This window comes from Cydia amplana, chromosome 7 (genome assembly GCF_948474715.1).
Source record: "Cydia amplana chromosome 7, ilCydAmpl1.1, whole genome shotgun sequence".
Taxonomy (NCBI): Eukaryota; Metazoa; Arthropoda; class Insecta; order Lepidoptera; family Tortricidae; genus Cydia; species Cydia amplana.
The window spans coordinates 14586586-14604965 of NC_086075.1; the positions used below are offsets into that span (position 1 = coordinate 14586586).

Here is an 18380-nt window from a genome sequence, read left to right on the forward strand (position 1 = left end):
TGTGTTAAATTTACGTAATTTTCAAAATTAATAAGGTTGCTAAGAGGATTAAGGGCTTGTTTATATAGAATATAGAAAGCAACCAGGAAAATCCTGTCAATGTATTCATATTATGTTATTGTATTGGCAAGGTGCGAAGTCGGTGGAGGGGGAAGTGGCGCTGATCGTCACAAACACAGGTAATCTTATGGAATGTCCGCCATTAGTACTAGCGGCAGCCGCTTGAACTAATTTTACTCCATAAGATTTAACGTAGAAAGTCCGCCAAAATGACGGCAGCACCAGTCGTGCACCTAGCGAATAATCCTATTTGGAATTTCTGAGCAATAAAGGAAATGTCATTAAATCTGCAATAGTATGTGAAGCTAAAGTAGTATTAAATAACCACCAATACTCCTTCAGATCCAATTAAATATTTTGAACATAATGTTCACCAGCTTCTAATTTCGAGTATGGACTAAAGTCCCGGAAACTCAAGCAATTACTACCAACACGGAGAAATTAACAAACTGTAAAAAGCCAGTAATTAGCAATACTTAGAGACCTATTTGGCTGAAGCAATGCCTTCCTTCCACGCAATTTCCGCTTGAAACCCGAAAAAAAGGGGCAAAACGTTAAGGGAGGCAATTAAGGATCAAGGTCTGAGTTATAGGAGGGATTTTAAAATTGAGAATGTTTGACTGTTCATAATGAACTCGTCGACCTAACTAAACAACGCTTTTTATACACGTGAAAAAAGAATATTTGATATAAATAAAAAATCAAGTCATTCGATCTAATTGGCTGGATGGAATGGCACGAAACGATTTTATTAAAGCAATTAATAATACTATTAAACGTGAGAAACTCACTGAAACTAAACACCTACGCTTGACCAATTAAAAGAGCAATTACCGCACCCGCGCCCTAATAAGAAAACGCTACACTCGGTACACAAGTTAAAACAAATATGAATCGAGAGATTTGACCGCGAGGGGAAGCCGCAAGAAAACTAAAATAAACAGTCGAAATAATCTCAGCGGAAACGCAAACGAACTCTTTCATTAAGACCTTGGAATAGGCTTCCTCCAACAGACTCCCTATTTGGAACCGTTTCTATCCTATTTTGGGTATATTCTATATAATTTGGTACAAAAACATCCCATTTTTGACCGTGGAATTAAATACTTGTTGATAGTTGTCATTTATATTATGAGTAAGGGTGTTCAAAATATTCTCGGTATGAGAATGAAAACAAACAAGTACGAAAAGTTTGATATTTTTATTTTTCAATATACTCCCCCCCCTATGTTCATACACTTAAAAGATCGATCAATTATTTTTTTTAATCCCTCGTAAAAATATTTTTTATCTTTCGTGTAAAAATGCTCCTCCACTGCCGCCTTCAATGCTTCATCGTCAGAAAATTTATTTCCACGCAGATCCTTTTTAAGATTGGGGAGCAAAAAGAAGTCGCTGAGGGCTAAGTCCGGACTATACGGTGGGTGAGTAACAGTTTTAAACCCACATTCAACAATAGCTGCCTTGGCAATATGAGCAGTATGGACGGTGGCGTTGTCATGCAGAAGCAGAATACCTTTGGTTAACTTTCCTCGCCTCTTTTCTTTAATTACATCCTTTAATTGACGTAGAATGTTAGCGTAGTACTGTCCTGTGATATTTACACCTTTCTTTATAATCGATTAGTAATACTCCTTCACAATCCCAAAATATCGTGGCCATGACCTTGCCAGCTGAAGGGATGACCTTGAACTTCTTGGGATGAGCTGAACCCTTAATGTGCCACTGCATGGACTCTTGTTTACTCTCTGGGTCATAATGATGAACCCAGGTTTCATCTCCAGTAACTATTCTTTGCAGCACCTCATCAGGATTTTCACCGGTCAGGTCAATAAAATCGGAACAACAAGCTACACGCATGTCTTTTTGAAGCCGAGTCAGCATTCGCGGAACCCATCTTGCACTTACTTTTGACATATTAAGATGGTCATGTATAATATCATGTACGGTACCAATAGAGAGATTGGTTACTTGTGCTATAGATTTTACCTTCACTCGACCATCTTCCAATATAAGTTTTTCCACTTTATCAATATTTTCTTGTGAAGTAGCTACTACAGGCCGGCCAGGTCTAGGGTCATCTTCAATACTCTCCCTTCCGCGTTTAAACTCGCTTGACCACTTTTGAATGGTAGATAAAGAAGGAGCAGACTCACGGTAAACACAATCCATTTCCTCTTTTATGTTTTTTTGATTTTTACCCTGTTTTGTCAAGAATTTTATCACGCATCGATGTTCTAATTTAGTTAACATTGTCAATTCGCACATGATGTTCATCTTTGTTCAGCAATTGCAGAAAAACAAAAGACCATCTCGGTTCGAATTATACTTTTTTTTAATGTCAATGAATAAACCTTAGCGGCCAGTAACGAAAGAAATTTTAGAAGAGGTCGTAAGATATCAATACCGAGAATATTTTGAACGCCCCTCGTAGAGATACCCCACACAAGCGTCTCCCGAGTGTGACCGTCAAGTCCACCCTATGGCTGCTGCCCGGCTTAACGTTAGCGCAACTGCGCTGACACCATTTTCCACGGCACTGACAGACGACGACGCTGAAAAGACGATAGTGTGGGGTCTCTGCACGCGCCAATTCCAATAAGTGACCACAAATCATCTTAGAACATCTAGTAGGAAATAATCTGTGTTACTGGGAAACGAAGACGTGGACCGCGGGCGAATAATTCCTCGGTCCCGGATAAACATTGCCGCCGTGGAAATATTTCGGTTTGCGCCTTTATCTGAGATGCTTGCGTAAATAAACCGAGAAATATTAAAAATATTTAGGCCGCCGATTTTCATTTGGCCGTGGATATAATGAGTTTGATAAAGTCGAGACCGTTTAGCTAGACGGTGAAAAATATTTTTCTTTGAGAGAATAATCTCTCTACAAATGTATGATAGTGTATAGGTATTTAATCCCTGCTAATAGTGTAAATACGAAAGTAACTCTGTCTGTTAGCTCTTCACGGCTACTGAAGAGGTTTAGATGAAATTTGGTCCGGAGATAGTTCGAGGCGCGGGAAAGGTCACAAGTTTGTATCCATCATATCATTCCACGCAGACGAAGTTACGGGCAGAAGCTAACTATTTATTCATTTATAACTGCCCTTAGACCATTAGACACTGGTGGTGGAATCGTAGGATGTTATACAACGGATAGGTTAGAAGCGTGTACGGGGTCTAATTAAAAAGCAAAAGCTCTAATTAAAGAGCAAGAAACAAACATTCAAAAGTATAAAGGTCGAATGCCACTCAAAGAAAGGAGCATATGAAGCGAAAAATCGCTCGGCTCAAGTCACTGGCTACAAGATCATTTTCGAATGCCGCTGAGAAATGATACTACAGGTAATTTAATTGTATTCCGCGCCAGCTGAATTGGATAAAAAAGATGTGTCTCACCCCATATCATTTTATTATCATTACATTCACAGTTACTGTTATTTCCGCGTTCCCGTCTGCGTCAAGTGAAAATAGAATCGCAAATGCATCAATGGAGAACCGCACTTAGAATTCAACCAGCGGCCGCACATCGAGTCAAAGATGGCCGGGGGTTTATTTCCATTTTTAAATGAGAGCGGCTGAGAGCTTTGTCGGCTTGGAGTTTGTGCTCTGCGTTTTAAGTGGATTAAATCGCTCCACGCTCGTAAAACCGACAAGTGCTCGAGCTAAGAATTAAAGTAAAGGTTCGACTTTTGCATGAGAAAGTGCTCGCGGGACCTCGCTTCGCACTCACTCCGCGCAATTTGATGCGGCAAGGGCTTATTGTTTTGGTGGAAATCCAGTTTGATTGAAAGCTTAGCTGAGAGCAGCTGCTTTGTGAATACTCAATGAAAGAAGTTCGCAACACTTTATTCGTAGAAGGGTTCTTAGTCTGATTCCTTATTGTAAAATGCTGTCTTCATCAACTACAATTGAAAACTAGCCACTGCTAATACTGTGCTTAGAATCAGGGATGTTACGGAGCTCCGTTTCCGTTTCCGTTAAGTCGAAACTTCCGTTTGGTATTACACATCCGTTTCTGTTCCGGTTCCGTTACTTTTGAAACGGAAGTTATATCGGATGTCAATGATTAGCGCGGCAGCGGGACATGAGCGATGTACATCAAAGACAAACAGGTTTATACCAGTCATTCGCTCATATCCCCGCTTGCCACGTGCTGCAGTAATTAGATGTTCTGGTATATCCGTGTTTTTGAATTTAAAGTACCTATTCGTATGTGTTGTGTAAGTTGTGTTGTGTAATGTATACCTACCGACTGATAGTACTGACTCAGGCTCCGGTTCTGGTTCCGGTTTCGTTTTCGGTTCAGATTCCGTTTCTGGTTCCGATAAACTAAATTTAAAACATCTGGTTCCGCTTTCGGTTCCGATAAAACCACATCCGTTACATCCCTGCTTAGAATGTCCAGAATTGACATAATTAAGAAAATTTTAGATTTCTTACTCAGATGAGTATACTGGAATACTTTCTACTTCCCGTGTAGGTAAACATTGCAGAACGAAAACAATATTTTGTCACTATACTTAAATTAGGACCTTACTTCATAATAATAATCATTAAACATCAACATTTATTCATCAAAATAGTCCACAAGGGCACTTTTACACATCAACATACTTTTTTGTTGCCTTCCAATAATTCTACAATAGAATATTCTATTTGTAAATGTTTCTTTAAATTGTAAAGGTATAGTAAATTAAATAAAAATATCATCTCTCGAATAAGGTTTTGTAAAAATAGCAATAAATAGTCCATAACGCTTATAGAAGCATAGCGCTGTTGCTGTTCTTGAATTTTAATGGTATATTTAGACCAAGTCCAGTCGTATAGCGAATAGAAACGAGTTCATTGGATGGTCTGCCAACGACAGCTGGAATGTTTACGAAAAACAAACCGAAGAAGAAAGGCAATTCAAGCGAAACAATAAAACCCAATGTCGCTGTTCGATTTCATCTAAATAGTTCAAATGGTGTTGAAATAGAAGTGTCTGTTTGGTATCTGCCGAAGGTTCCGGATAAAGTGAACAGTCAACCGACAATATTTTACGGGATACTGAAAAGCCAACTGATGAAATACCAAACAAATGCGACTGCGTAAAAATAACACCCGCGAAATGTGACTCGCTTCAACAGCCCCATTTCTCGGAACGTTTTTAATTAACCATACCTTTGTCGCAAATTGAACAATATCAGTCGGAATTGACAGCTGTTTCAAATTTAGAATTCAGCATCAGTTAGCAAATTATATTACAAACAAGGAAGACAATTTTCGAGTATGCCGCGGAAAGAGTCAGAGCGGCGAAAAAATCGATTCTAGCGGCGATGGGCCCCGAAACGTCCGTCTGCGCCATCGAACTTTACTTTAAAATGAGTATAAATTGCAAAACTTGGGAATTATTTGCGTCTCGCTTCCATGGCAATTTACTCCGTTTTTCCTGAGTTTCATTATAACAAGTTTAATTGAAGACCGCGTCCGGTACATAAATTTAAACTTTTGCCGTGCATTTAAATCTGCTTACGGTAGTTAGTTGTTCACGAATTAATGGCGGGTAAATGAGTTTCCAGTCCACTTTAAACTATTTAACATCATAAATAGGACTAGTTAAAGTGTTAATAGAATATTAACTTTTATTGTTATCTTGCATATTAAAGCGATTCGTTTACAATTAGACTGAAGAAAATTGTGAAATATGCTGCATAATGGTGGTATGTCTTAGCTATTCGTATGCATCAACTATCATTAGTTTTTATTGGACATTTTAGAATAAGTAGCTGTTCCAGTATAACTATTTTATACGAAGGAAATAGACAATCGCGATGAAATGCATTTAACATCCTAGTACCTACAGCTCCTTCAGTCCAAGTAAATGGCTAACTTGCTTACTGTAGGTACCTACCTATACGTTTTATACTTGAACTATTATTATATTATTAAGTTTAATACAGTATTTACTGCACAGGTTCTCTCCGCAAGGAATGCGAAAGTACCTTTTATGTAGCAATTTAAATGTTAATTCGATTTAGCAGCAGGTAAGGGGATGTCAGCAAGAAGCAACGTCTCGTACCATGATTAATGCACATAATGATTTTATTATTGCATTAAGATACCGGTTTGGGTATTTATGGTCGTGTATATAATTATAAGACATTTTTTAAAGTGCGTCGCGGTAAAACGAAATTATTTTCTGTTTGATAAATGTTTAAACGTACAAACTAGGGAATGCTGTAGAATCACACAAGGATGGGATTCATTTTCAGGCACCATGTTATCTTCTTTCTTGACAGAATTAGTAAAATTACGAGCCCAAATGTTCATAAAGTGTCATTCAATAGAACTTGCTAACTATGTAAACAAACCGCCATACTAAAATTCTGAATGTCAATTTACTAGTAACTTGTTTGTTTACATAGTTCTATTGAATGACAACTTTACTCAATGTGTTATTAAAACAACATATTTTACAGCTTACTGGTGGTTTTTTTCCAACGTTGGACAATTAATACAATAATAAAATAATTCGCGAGAGGGCTTGGGTTATAGTCCTTACGCTGATCCAATGCGGGAAGGTTATGCACGGAATATAAAATGATATTCTATGTGTGCATAAATTCCGAAAAACTCAGTACGAACCAGGACTTGAACCCTTGACCTCCGAATTAAAAGCTGGACGTCAAATCACCGGCTACCACCGCTCCTAAATCCATTTCGTGGTAGACAAAAACAAACTTGCAAATAATTGATATTAAAAAATCTAGAATGACCATATCGTCTATTCATTAGAAGGTTACTCAACTATTTATGCTCATCATGAGCAGATGCAACTTTTAAGGCCATGTCATAAAACAGTAGTGATGGGCAGGACATCAATTTAAAATGAGTTTGTATGAGTACCTCTTTTTCAAAAATGAGGTGTTACAATGTCTTACTTCAAATGAGGTGAGGTACTGGCATATTTTCATATTTTTAGCATCAGCATCGGCTATTTTCTCCGATAAGTTCTTATCGGAGTTATCGGCAACAAAAACTAGTTAAACCGAATTTTTAGTCAAACACAACATGTCAGTCAGTAAGAACCAGGAAAGTTATACTCATCCCATTCTTTTGGGTGCTAGTACTAGAAAAGATAGAGTTATAGACAGTATGATATATATGATTCTCTCTGTTTGGTATGAGACAGTCCTGGGCCAAACCATATAATATAATTATACTCCTATTATCCTTTACACATAAATATTTAATTTGAATGCAATTCTCGAGGTGAAGAAAAGAACTTGAACAACAGAAGACAGATCAATTTAAGAACTCAGAATCAAACCAAGGACCTAGTGACCCACATCCTACATAGAAACTTTGATGCTTTTATGAAACTTGTTCGAATTTAGCTGTTTTATGGATTGTTCAATTCAATTTCAATCCTTGCTACTTGATATTATTTACAGTTTAATAATAATATATTTCAATAAGAATAGTAGCCTTAAAACTGCACGACTGTTTTTTAGCAAAGTAAGGAGAACAAATTCCATATTTTCTTCTAATTAGGTATCATTATAGATAAAAATAACTAACTTACTCAGATCATTTAACAGTAATGTGATAGTAAAAACATTCGCGCCGCCGGTAACGCAGGCGGCAATATTTTTCACTACATTTTCGCATGCAAAAGACACCAAGGTAAGGTAGAGCCACGAGCCGAGAGTTTAGATATTTCGGTATTATATATATTAGTATTATCACTATTAAGACAAAACTAAACGAAGAATTGTTGCAAAGTTGCAAACACTCATACTTTTCTTTGTTCCGTCACTGTCACTACTGTCAGTGTCAGCTGCCTATGAATTGCGTTTCATTTCGCACTATTTTTTGCGAATTCAGTCTTACTTTTATCATGTTGATTCTCGGAATGTGTTGATTGTTGAGATTGTCGAGTGAAGAAATAGAATAACAGGAAATTTGCATTCCATAGATAATTACTATGAAACAGTCTATGAAAATTGGCATTTATACTTGGTCAACCAGATCTTGACAGTAGGAAAAGGCGGCAAATTTGAAAAATGTAAGCGCGAAAGGATATCGTCCCATAGAAAATTTGAATTTTGCTTTTTTACTGACAAGATTTGGTTGACCAGCTATATGTGTCCGCACCTGCTGATTCGATCGGAGAATTTCATCAGATTGGCGAAAAATTGTCTTGTCTGGATACCACTTATTTCAACGTTGTTTACGAAGAACGGTAACAAAAAATCATTACGTAAAGTACATGTTTATTACACTTAGTAAATTATACTTACTATTTAATTACTACACTAACGTAAATTGTGACATTTTGTGTAAACCACCGACCGTATTCACCGTATTATATTGCAATAATTTAAATAATATTTTGTTCAGTAATCCTTTACTGTTTCTAAGCATGCTTCGTAAATGCTCACGTCACATGCTCAGTCAGAGGCGAACCACGTTCGACGTCTTGCCGCCCTGTCACACTTACGTACGAATTTACAAGTGCGACAGAGAAGCAACATGTCGAACTTCGTTCTGATGACTTAGATTTCCCGCGCCATTCGGCCATTTTGACAAGTGAGTTAGGATCAAAAAGACGTAAGATGTATGAAAGCGTGCAGCACTTATGAGCACTTACGCTTGTTGTCTTTCGTGTTTAATTTTTAACGTATTTTCGGTGGTGAAGCGTGATATTGAAGTGTCTGTCTCACTCCCTCTTTGAAGAATTTGAAGTGTTCATGTCATGTCAATGTCACAGTGACGCGGTGAATGGTACAAACCAGGGATGTTGCGAACATCCGCATCCGCATCCGCAACCGCGGAACATCCGCATTATTTTCAACATCCGCATCCGCATCCGCATCCGCATAAAATTGATGCGGAACTTATGCGGATGCGGATGTCGAACAAGTCGGTACAGGAACGTCTTAGCGGCGGCGTAAGTGCTAGGTAATTTCGTCATTACCTATAACGAAATCGTCTAGATCCAGAAAAGTCGGCGAAGTTACTGTTTATTAAATATAACGCACCTATATTCTTGCTCAAATACTAAACGTTTGGTTTTTTAAATAAAAAAATACTAAAAATGTAATATTTGACGTTTTCTAAGTACCTAATCTTGACATCCGCATCCGCATCCGCATCCGCGGATGTGAGCCTTTAAAAATCCGCATCCGCATCCGCATCCGCGGATGTCAAAAAATCTGCATCCGCAACATCCCTGGTACAAACTCAACGCATTTCTCGGTGGACCTTTTGCCATTGCAATAAGGTTTGTAGTTCGGCAGTTGACAGTGTGGACGGTTACTCGTTTCTTAATTTGAGTGTCAGTGAGCCGGCGAGCACCTAGCGGCTCGCGCCTCGCGCGAGAGTTGGTTGTGAGGGGCGTGTAAGCTATGAGGCCTGCGAGGCCCGCGAGTGAATTTGAAAGGATAAGAGTTTATTGAAATTTGAAGTGTGTAAATGATTTGTGTGGCAAGAGGTGTATGTGATGCGCGCGAGTAAATGAGTAAAATGAATGGAGGAGTGAAGTAAGACATTTTTGCGGTGTGAAGTACTGCGACAATTTAACATAATGAGCGGTACAAAAGAGGTGCCTCGCGAGTGAGCGACTCAACACTATAAAACAGGTCCCGGACGCTTTATTGTAAGTAGATGGCACACTCACGACAAAGAAGGCCATAAAGAGTAAGTAGTGTTTGGGGACAATTATTATCACCTCGGCTTTATGATGCCGTTTTCGGGCAAATGGTACTTTGTCGGTTGTCAATAAGGCGTTAATGGCATAAAGGTGTAATTAGAATCTTTGTGACAAAGTGCTTTTACTTGAGAACGTCACCGGTTTTGGTGTAGTTTTATAACGGTTATTGATGTACAGGTTATTGTTTATAATTATACGTTAAAATTAAAACATTACAGTTAAAGCGTCTAAAGGCATCTTAACGGTTTCGTCGTAACATTATTTACTGACAGTAGGTAATAAATATGACCTTGTGGGCAGTAAGTAATAAAGAATACAAGAATTCCTTAACAAATAAACAATTTATTATATAACCTTCAACTTCTGTTAGTCATTACTTATTGAGAATGAAGGTATTATTCTTAGGTATTTAAAATAACTGCTACGTGTGTCTGCTGCCGTTATTTTTAGGCAGCTGCATTACTGTTGTGACATTAGTGCGGCAGCGTTGATGTCGATGTGATTTATTAATTTCTTTGATAAAATTAGTGACGTTCGCCGCCGCATTACTGTGCGATTATGACAGATTTTGCAGATAGGTATATGTACAGCGCTTGAGTCAAGGCCGCAGCGGTAATGTCGCAACAGCTGCAGTTGTCAACCGAAAGTTACCTTTATAAAGCCCTATCGGAATATCATTTGCTATTCTTGTGCTTTAGTTCCTTGTTTAACGCCTAATATGGCCCGACATTACATACTGTGACAGTCCAGCTAGTTCAACCGAGTTCACTGAACTGGAACTGCGTTAATTAAGGTTCTTAAGGTTCCGGGGATGTTGAGGAACTTGTAGGTTTAGTATCTAAGGTTTATGAAAAAAATGGTACAAATATTCAATATAACTCTTGCCATTAATATTGTGTCAACTATGTGCCATATTTTGTTGTTGGACATAACTCGCTCAAGGCTTAGCCACAATGACAATCATTGATAGAAATCGCCATTCGACTTTAAAAAAGGTATGGAAATTGTCACGTGACTTTTCGTATCATTTGTAACAGGCATGTTGCGGATGTAGATTTTTTGACATCCGCGGATGCGGATGCGGATGCGGATGCGGATATTTAAAGGCTCACATCCGCGGATGCGGATGCGGATGCGGATGTCAAGATTAGGTACTTAGAAAACGTCAAATATTAAATTTTTAGTATTTTTTTATTTAAAAAAAAAACGAAACGTTTAGTATTTGAGCAAGAATATAGGTGCGTTATATTTAATAAACAGTAACTTGGCCGACTTTTCTGGATCTAGACGATTTCGTTATAGGTAATGACGAAATTACCCAGCACTTACGCCGCCGCTAAGACGTTCCTGTACCAACTTGTTCGACATCCGCATCCGCATAAGCTCCGCATCGATTTTATGCGGATGCGGATGCAGATGCGGATGTCGAAAATAATGCGGAAGTTCCGCGGTTGCGGATGCGGATGCGGATGTTCGCAACATCCCTGATTTGTAATCCCGGTACATTTTCTATTCGGTTGGCGGTTGTTGATGTTCGATTGTCATCTTTGCCAGGCCTTCAGATCAGGAACTTGTATGCTCGTGTACAGCTTTGATATTTCAAGGACACCACTAAGCTAAAAATACAAATGTTGCGATTCTTGTCACTTTAATTCCTTGTTGGACTAAACCCGCTCATTACATGCACCTTACGTACCGTGGCGCGTCTTGTTACGCCTGCGACAGTCCGGACAGACGCTCAACTAGTACTATTGTGCAGAGTTCAGTGAACTAGGACTGCGTTAATTGAGGTTCTTGGGATGATAACGAGTACTAGTATTTTTAGATCGTGTGCTAACTTGGTGAGATTCGTCCACACGTAGTTACTCGGCGAGCAAATTTTGAATGGCATATTTTTGTCTAAAAGTACTAAGGTACATTGGGCTTGTTCTTCACTAAAATCCTTTTTTGAAATTGTTCGGTAACGGTTACTTCTAAAAACCAACAAGAGAATTAAGACGTCTCACGTACAGGACTGCGGCTGCATTTCTAAATGACTTTTTTTATTAATAGAAATGCTAGATATAAAAAAACATATTGCAATAATGACCGCCCCTTTCTTGATGGTAAGATGCCCAATGCGGTGAACGCTTGCCGTAGATGTAGGTACAAACAGCTGCAAAAGTGCATCACCACAAGAATGAATTCCATTTATAAAATTATTTCTTTCGCAGCTCGCTGATCAATATGATAAATGCGTAGCATGTGTCTTTACGCTAATTTCAAATTTAATGTTCAATGATCGGAATAGGTAGTGCCATTTGGGGTGAACGACCTCAAACATTGTACTAAACATGGATAAGACTCGGGATTCCAAGACTCTTATTTTTAGGGTTCCGTACCTCAAAAGGAAAAAACGGAACCCTAATAGGATCACTCGTGCGACTGTCTGTCCGTCCGTCTGTCACAACCTATTTTCTCCGAAACTACTGGACCAATTAAGTTGAAATTTGGCCACATATGTAAGTTTGTGACCCAAAGATGGACGAGTAACGTAAATACATGAATTTTAAATATGGAGGCCATTTTTGGGGGCTAAATGAGAAAATTGAAAAATAAAAAAAAATAAAACTATATCGTGTTACATATCAAATGAAAGAGCTCATTGTAAGGATTTCAAATATATATATTTTTTTATAATTTTAGTATTAATAGTTTAGCAGTTATTCAAGAAAGTAGGCAAAAAATGACCATAACCCCCCTTATCTCCGAAACTACTGGGTCTAAAATTTTGAAAAAAAATACACAAAATAGTTATTTACCTATAGATGACAGGAAAACCTATTAGAAATGTGCAGTCCAGCGTGAGTCGGACTTAATGTACGGAACCCTTGGAACGCGAGTCCGACTCGCACTTGGCCGGTTTTTTTCACAAAAATATTTCTTGGCATGTCTTTAATTGAAGTAGGTAATATGAAATCCCGGGGTGAAAAGGTATATCCATACTAAGCTTACGCACCGAAGTCCCGTGAAATGGCACTACCAATTCCGATCACTGTTAATGTTGATACAAAACAAATAAAAACTGCGCGGGCGCTAGATTCCAAGTTTCAACGATCTGATTAATTGACTAATAAAACAGTTGATGATCTAAGAGAACCCATTAATTAGAATTTACTATTATAGAATCTCTAAAACAATTAAGTAGCCTGTAGGATTACGTAATAATTTTTTACAGTTACTTGTAAAGTTTACAAGAGCTTTAGGGCGTTATTACAAACCGTAGGTATATTCGCGTTGTGGTTGAAAGAATAATGTATAGTATGTGCGGACACACCCGTAGAAACTTACAGCTGTTAGAAGACTTTGGGCCCGATTCGGATTTTGAAATAGACATCTATAAGATATCTTTTAGTCATCACCAAGATACGATAACGATATGTTTAAGATCGAACCTGTCAAATTTTTTGACATTTGCGCGATTCTGGAGATACTCATTAGATATCTAACTCTATCTAACGTAAAATCAATCAATCAATCAATCAATCAATCATTTATTTATTTCTTTGAATGTGGTACATTAGTAAAGATGTAATAACACAATTTTGTTCAGCACATCCTGCCCGAACAGGCATAGAAATAGTGAGTTTTACCTAAACTGCATGCAAGTAATGATTAATGTACATTAAATTTTACATTAAAAATTATAAGTAACATCAAAAATATTAGTTATAGGAGTCACAAGTAAACAATAATATCATTCAATAAAAGTATACAAATTATTAATAATTCAGGTTGTCAAATAATTTGTTCTACGTCAAATAATAAAAATAATCAAGCCTAGTTTACAGTGACATTGGTTGCCCGAATTTCGCTGCAAAAGAGGACTAGTTGAAATCTAAACTATAACGTATCTAGAATAGATCTAGTACGTGTCGTCTCTTGTGAATATCTTGAAGTTCGAATACGGCAGTTTAGCGATAAAATAAATACTTACCGCATTAGACTCGAAATGGCTGAAGTTACAGGCATATATGTATATAAAAGACAGGCAATTTTTGGAACCAAGAAGCACAGATCAAAATTTATCACTAAATTGACCACGTAAGAAAAAAAATTGTTATATACCCCGTGGGTCGCACCGCTGTGTTGTACAGTACACACTTAACTACTCTTACGACTGGTGCGACAGCCAAACGGTATTAAAGTTAGACCAGACTGTGCAAGTTTTATTTAAACGTCATAATTTCATAGAAGTTTGACGTTTAAAATAACACTTGCACTGTCTGGGCTATCAAGCTGCCAACTTAGCTTGGTCTAACTCTATTTGCTGATTTTTACCCGCGTACAGCTCTTAGCGTTCGTAGACACAACTTAACAGACGGCCGGGCGTAGTACTCGTACTTTAACACATTCATTGCCACCCAGCCAAACAAGACATCCGCGCCTGGCCACAACAATTTCGTCATATAAAGCTGTAGTACCACGATCCCGACTATCGGGGTCGTCCGGCCTGGGAACGAAATCATGAAGTACCCGATTCGGGTTTTCGGCACTGAATGTGTTCAACGTATGAGCGTTCAAAAATCACATTTGGTCGTCGTATTATACGCTTAGTTATACGTGATCTAGTGTGTGATATCTTTAGGATAGCTTAAAAAACCCGGAAGTAAAACCATTAGCCGCTAACATAAAATCATTCACGCGTGTTTACTTTACGTTTAACGTTCGTTAAAAGTTAACCGTTAAGCGGTAAATAAGGTAACGTTTAATGCAGTAGTTTAGGTTTGAATTGGGATCATAATTCACGAGAAAGGTAATAATACTAATAATAATTACTGACTGTACGTTTTCATTTTTAAATAAGTGATGATTATAGCTTGATATAATTTTTCAAATGCTAAAAATTGGAATCGGACACAATAGCATGAAATAAACAACTGAATAATATACCTACCCAAATACAAATCAGTAGTCAAACAATCTCTTTACGAAATAACATTCTCTCTTAGAGCGAAAAAGTTTAAAGTGAAAGTATGAAGTGTGAATAATCAGTAGATATAAATTCGATTCGGTTTGAAAATTCTCTCATTCATTGAATGCACTTTTACTAATTACCAAATGGAATAAAAAACAGCAAACCAAATGTCTAAATCGATTTTATTCAGGAGCTTCTAACCGAATAGAAAATACTATTAAGAGATCAGGAGTCTAAAATAGCGGGCGGGACGCGCAACAAGAAATGCAAGAAAACAATGGGCAATGGCGTGCTATTTAAAACCGACATTAGAATCGGATAATCGCATGGAGTGTGAGTTTAGATCGATTCGAGTTTTGTTGTCTTATAATGGTAGGGTGCATTGGGATAAATGCGAAGGCGGGGTAATTTCGAAACTGGCAAATATCTACTAAACTAGAAACACTTTCTACTGTAGCAACAGTACGCAAGATGCCATGTGCGTTGCAGCGGCGTAAGTGTTGCTAAAGTATGAAGTGTTTCTAGTTTAGTAAATATTTGCCAGTTTCGAAATTATCCCGCCTTCACATTTACCCCAATGCACCCTAACATAAAACTTATACTGACTATTACATCAAAGTAAATTATTAATAAAACATACTTTGGCAAAAATAATATTTAAATTCAATAAAGGCCAAAAGGCAATGGAAAGGCCTTTAAAATCGTCGTCATAATCAGATAATAAACGAGTTCATCTCGTTTTGACGTCATACAATGGTAATTTCAATAAATCGGTTATATTCTAGTTACTTAGGTTAATAAATTAGGTAAAAATACTTTAGATAGCAAGTTTTGGCTAGTAACAGGTATGTGTAAATACATAAATAATATTACACATACTACTACTACTACTTGGAAAACATAGTTCCATTTTGGCCGTGCCGAAACTGTATTTTCGTGTCCGACAAAAGTGTCAGCCTAAGCACACCTCGGACACTGGCGATCAAATTTATGAAAAAAAACGCGTTCCTACGCACACAGCCTAAGCTCGTGTAGGTGAACGCGTACCATACTTGTGTGAGTGAGATAAGACATTGTAGGGTAACTGTGAGGTAACCGAGAGCGGGTCTCAGCGGGTGGGCGGCACTTTCAACGGGAGGCAGGGAGCGTCCATACTGGTTCAGTTTCAGAGTTTCAGCCGAAACAAGTTTCGGCTTCAGTCACTAGAGCAAAAGTGATTCCGGTTTCAATTACGGCAAAAAACATCTTAATATGTAAGTCTGAGTAGTAGTCATTGAGCCAGCAAGGTCTGAATGAGGCTGCTGTGCGACGAACATAAATCCGCTGCTGGCACGCGGAACTCATTGTGCATTTGTTTTGCACGGCGCTTCTATTTCGGTGCCAGTGAACGGGATCGGATAAGATCGCGTTGCGGTATAGTGTCTTCCGTTGCCATGTATTATTTATGTTTTAATGTAGCTACTAGGCTGCCATTGTTTTTGATAGTGACATTGGAAGTCTTCTGACATCGGGGCTATAAGTTAAAACTTATGTAAGGTGTAGTGGTGTAGTTTTGAAAGCGGGTTCATTTTGAAAATGTCGAATATCTCCTAAACGAAAAGCATTTTCTACTTTAGCAACAGCAAGCAAGATGCATTCCTTGTTAGCTCTGCAAATTGCAATAGCGTAAGTCTTGCTAAAATATGAAGTACATCTGGTTTTATACTTTGAATACTTTAATTGATTTGTTAGATGTATTTTCCGATATATTTTTTTTCTTGTATAATAAATTCCGATCGTCTTTTTTCCCTGTATAAAAATTTCCGCACGCCTTTTTTCCCTATAGATATATTTCCTGGTATATATGTCACCGTAAAATTGTAAACACTCGTCATATTATAATCTCGCTAGTTACATTATAAACTGACGGTAGGGAGATTATAATCTAACCTAACCTAACCTACGTTAGATTATAAACTAACGGGTTCACAATCTTACGGTGTCATATATAAATCTGAACGCCTTCTTTCCGTATAGACATATTTTCCGATAGATTTATTTTCTTATACACAAATATCTGAACGCCTTCTTTCCCTGTATTTTTTTAACATAATGCAATATTTTATAGTCCTTAATTTTACTAGGGGACAAATTCCCGGCTGTCTTTTTTCCTGATCAGAAATTTTAAAATAGATATGATTCTTGATAGAAAATTATATAATATGTATTCGCATGTTCGCAATTTTGCCCGTTTACGTTACTACCTACTTACACTACAACATAAAAGTTGACAATAAATGACAATTACAAAGTCAAAGACAAACATGTAATAAACTAAATAGACAGAAAGTTATCTACACGTATAAACTGTATAGAGGATTAATAGGCGTACTTCTGTCAAGTGCCTAACTAAGTACAACGTTTCACTCGTTTGATTTGATTACTGATTGGTAAAATTCCTTTAAAGATAACTAACCATGATACACAAAATATTCCACACAAGATTGCAAACAGGGTCCAAGCAAATAAGAAGTTTTGCCCCTAGTAAAATGAATGACCATGAAATTTTTCGTTAAACAACAAAAATACAGGGAAAGAAGGCGTTCAGATATTTGTGTATAAGAAAATAAATCTATCGGAAAATATGTCTATACGGAAAGAAGGCGTTCAGATTTATATATACAAGAAAAAAAATATACCAGGAAATATATCTATAGGGAAAAAAGGCGTGCGGAAATTTTTATACAGGGAAAAAAGACGATCGGAATTTATTATACAAGAAAAAAAAAATATCGGAAAATACATCTAACAAATCCTTTAATTAGATAACAAAGAAAATTGCATTTTCGTTTAATTATATTTAGATAACATAGGGTTTCTTAGGTTTATAAATTTTAATATATGTCAAAAACATTGTCTTTTTCTTTGTAAGAAACGCAATCGCAATCGGTTATCTTTATAAGGAACGCAATTTCATCTCGACGGCTGCGTCTATTTTGAAATGGGAAAAAACATCAATACATTCTATTATTTTCGCCACATCATGTTGTTGCCTGTCATATCGAGTGTAGATAATCTAATACGGATTTATGTCTGTAGTGAGAGGAGGGTGCGAAGTCTTTTCTTTCTTGAAACCGTTTACTTAAAAGCGATAAAGGCATATATCAACATTTTAAAAATAAGCAAACCTGTAGACTCGAATTTAAACTGTTGTGACACATATACTAACATTGAATAATTTTACCTAGGGAGACCTAGGCTCTCCGAAACACATGTCGCGCGAGTGACTTAAAACAAGTGAGTCTAAACCGTAAAATTATTCAATTTTAAACCTGTAGACTGTTTTTATTTAGTAGTGATCGATTATTTGGTTGCCACTAAGCGTAAAAAATTTTTATTTGTCTCTTATTAAATGGTTGTACTTAGTAGGTACTTAAACAGCACATTGGTGAACAATTTAATCGAGACTGCGGGAACTTTAATGGTCTAATCTGACTTAATTAATAACCTAAGTACTTAACTAAAATTAACTATAGGCTAACTGCGATAATTATCCGTAACTATATACGGCCAAACTTAGCCAAACAAATGTACAAATAGCGAATGCACTAAATTTATGTCCCCCGTCAGGTGTCAGGCTGGACAGCACTAGGCGTTCAGGTTAGGTTTAACCAGAAGGCT

The 18380-nt window shown here is 37.3% G+C and overlaps 1 protein-coding gene across 6 annotated transcripts in view; it reads right to left on the reverse strand.

Moving 5' to 3' along the window:
- Positions 1-18380, reverse strand: part of LOC134649537 (uncharacterized) — a 194213-nt gene that overhangs the window by 52736 nt on the left and 123097 nt on the right. The gene's annotated exons all lie outside the window — the stretch shown is intronic.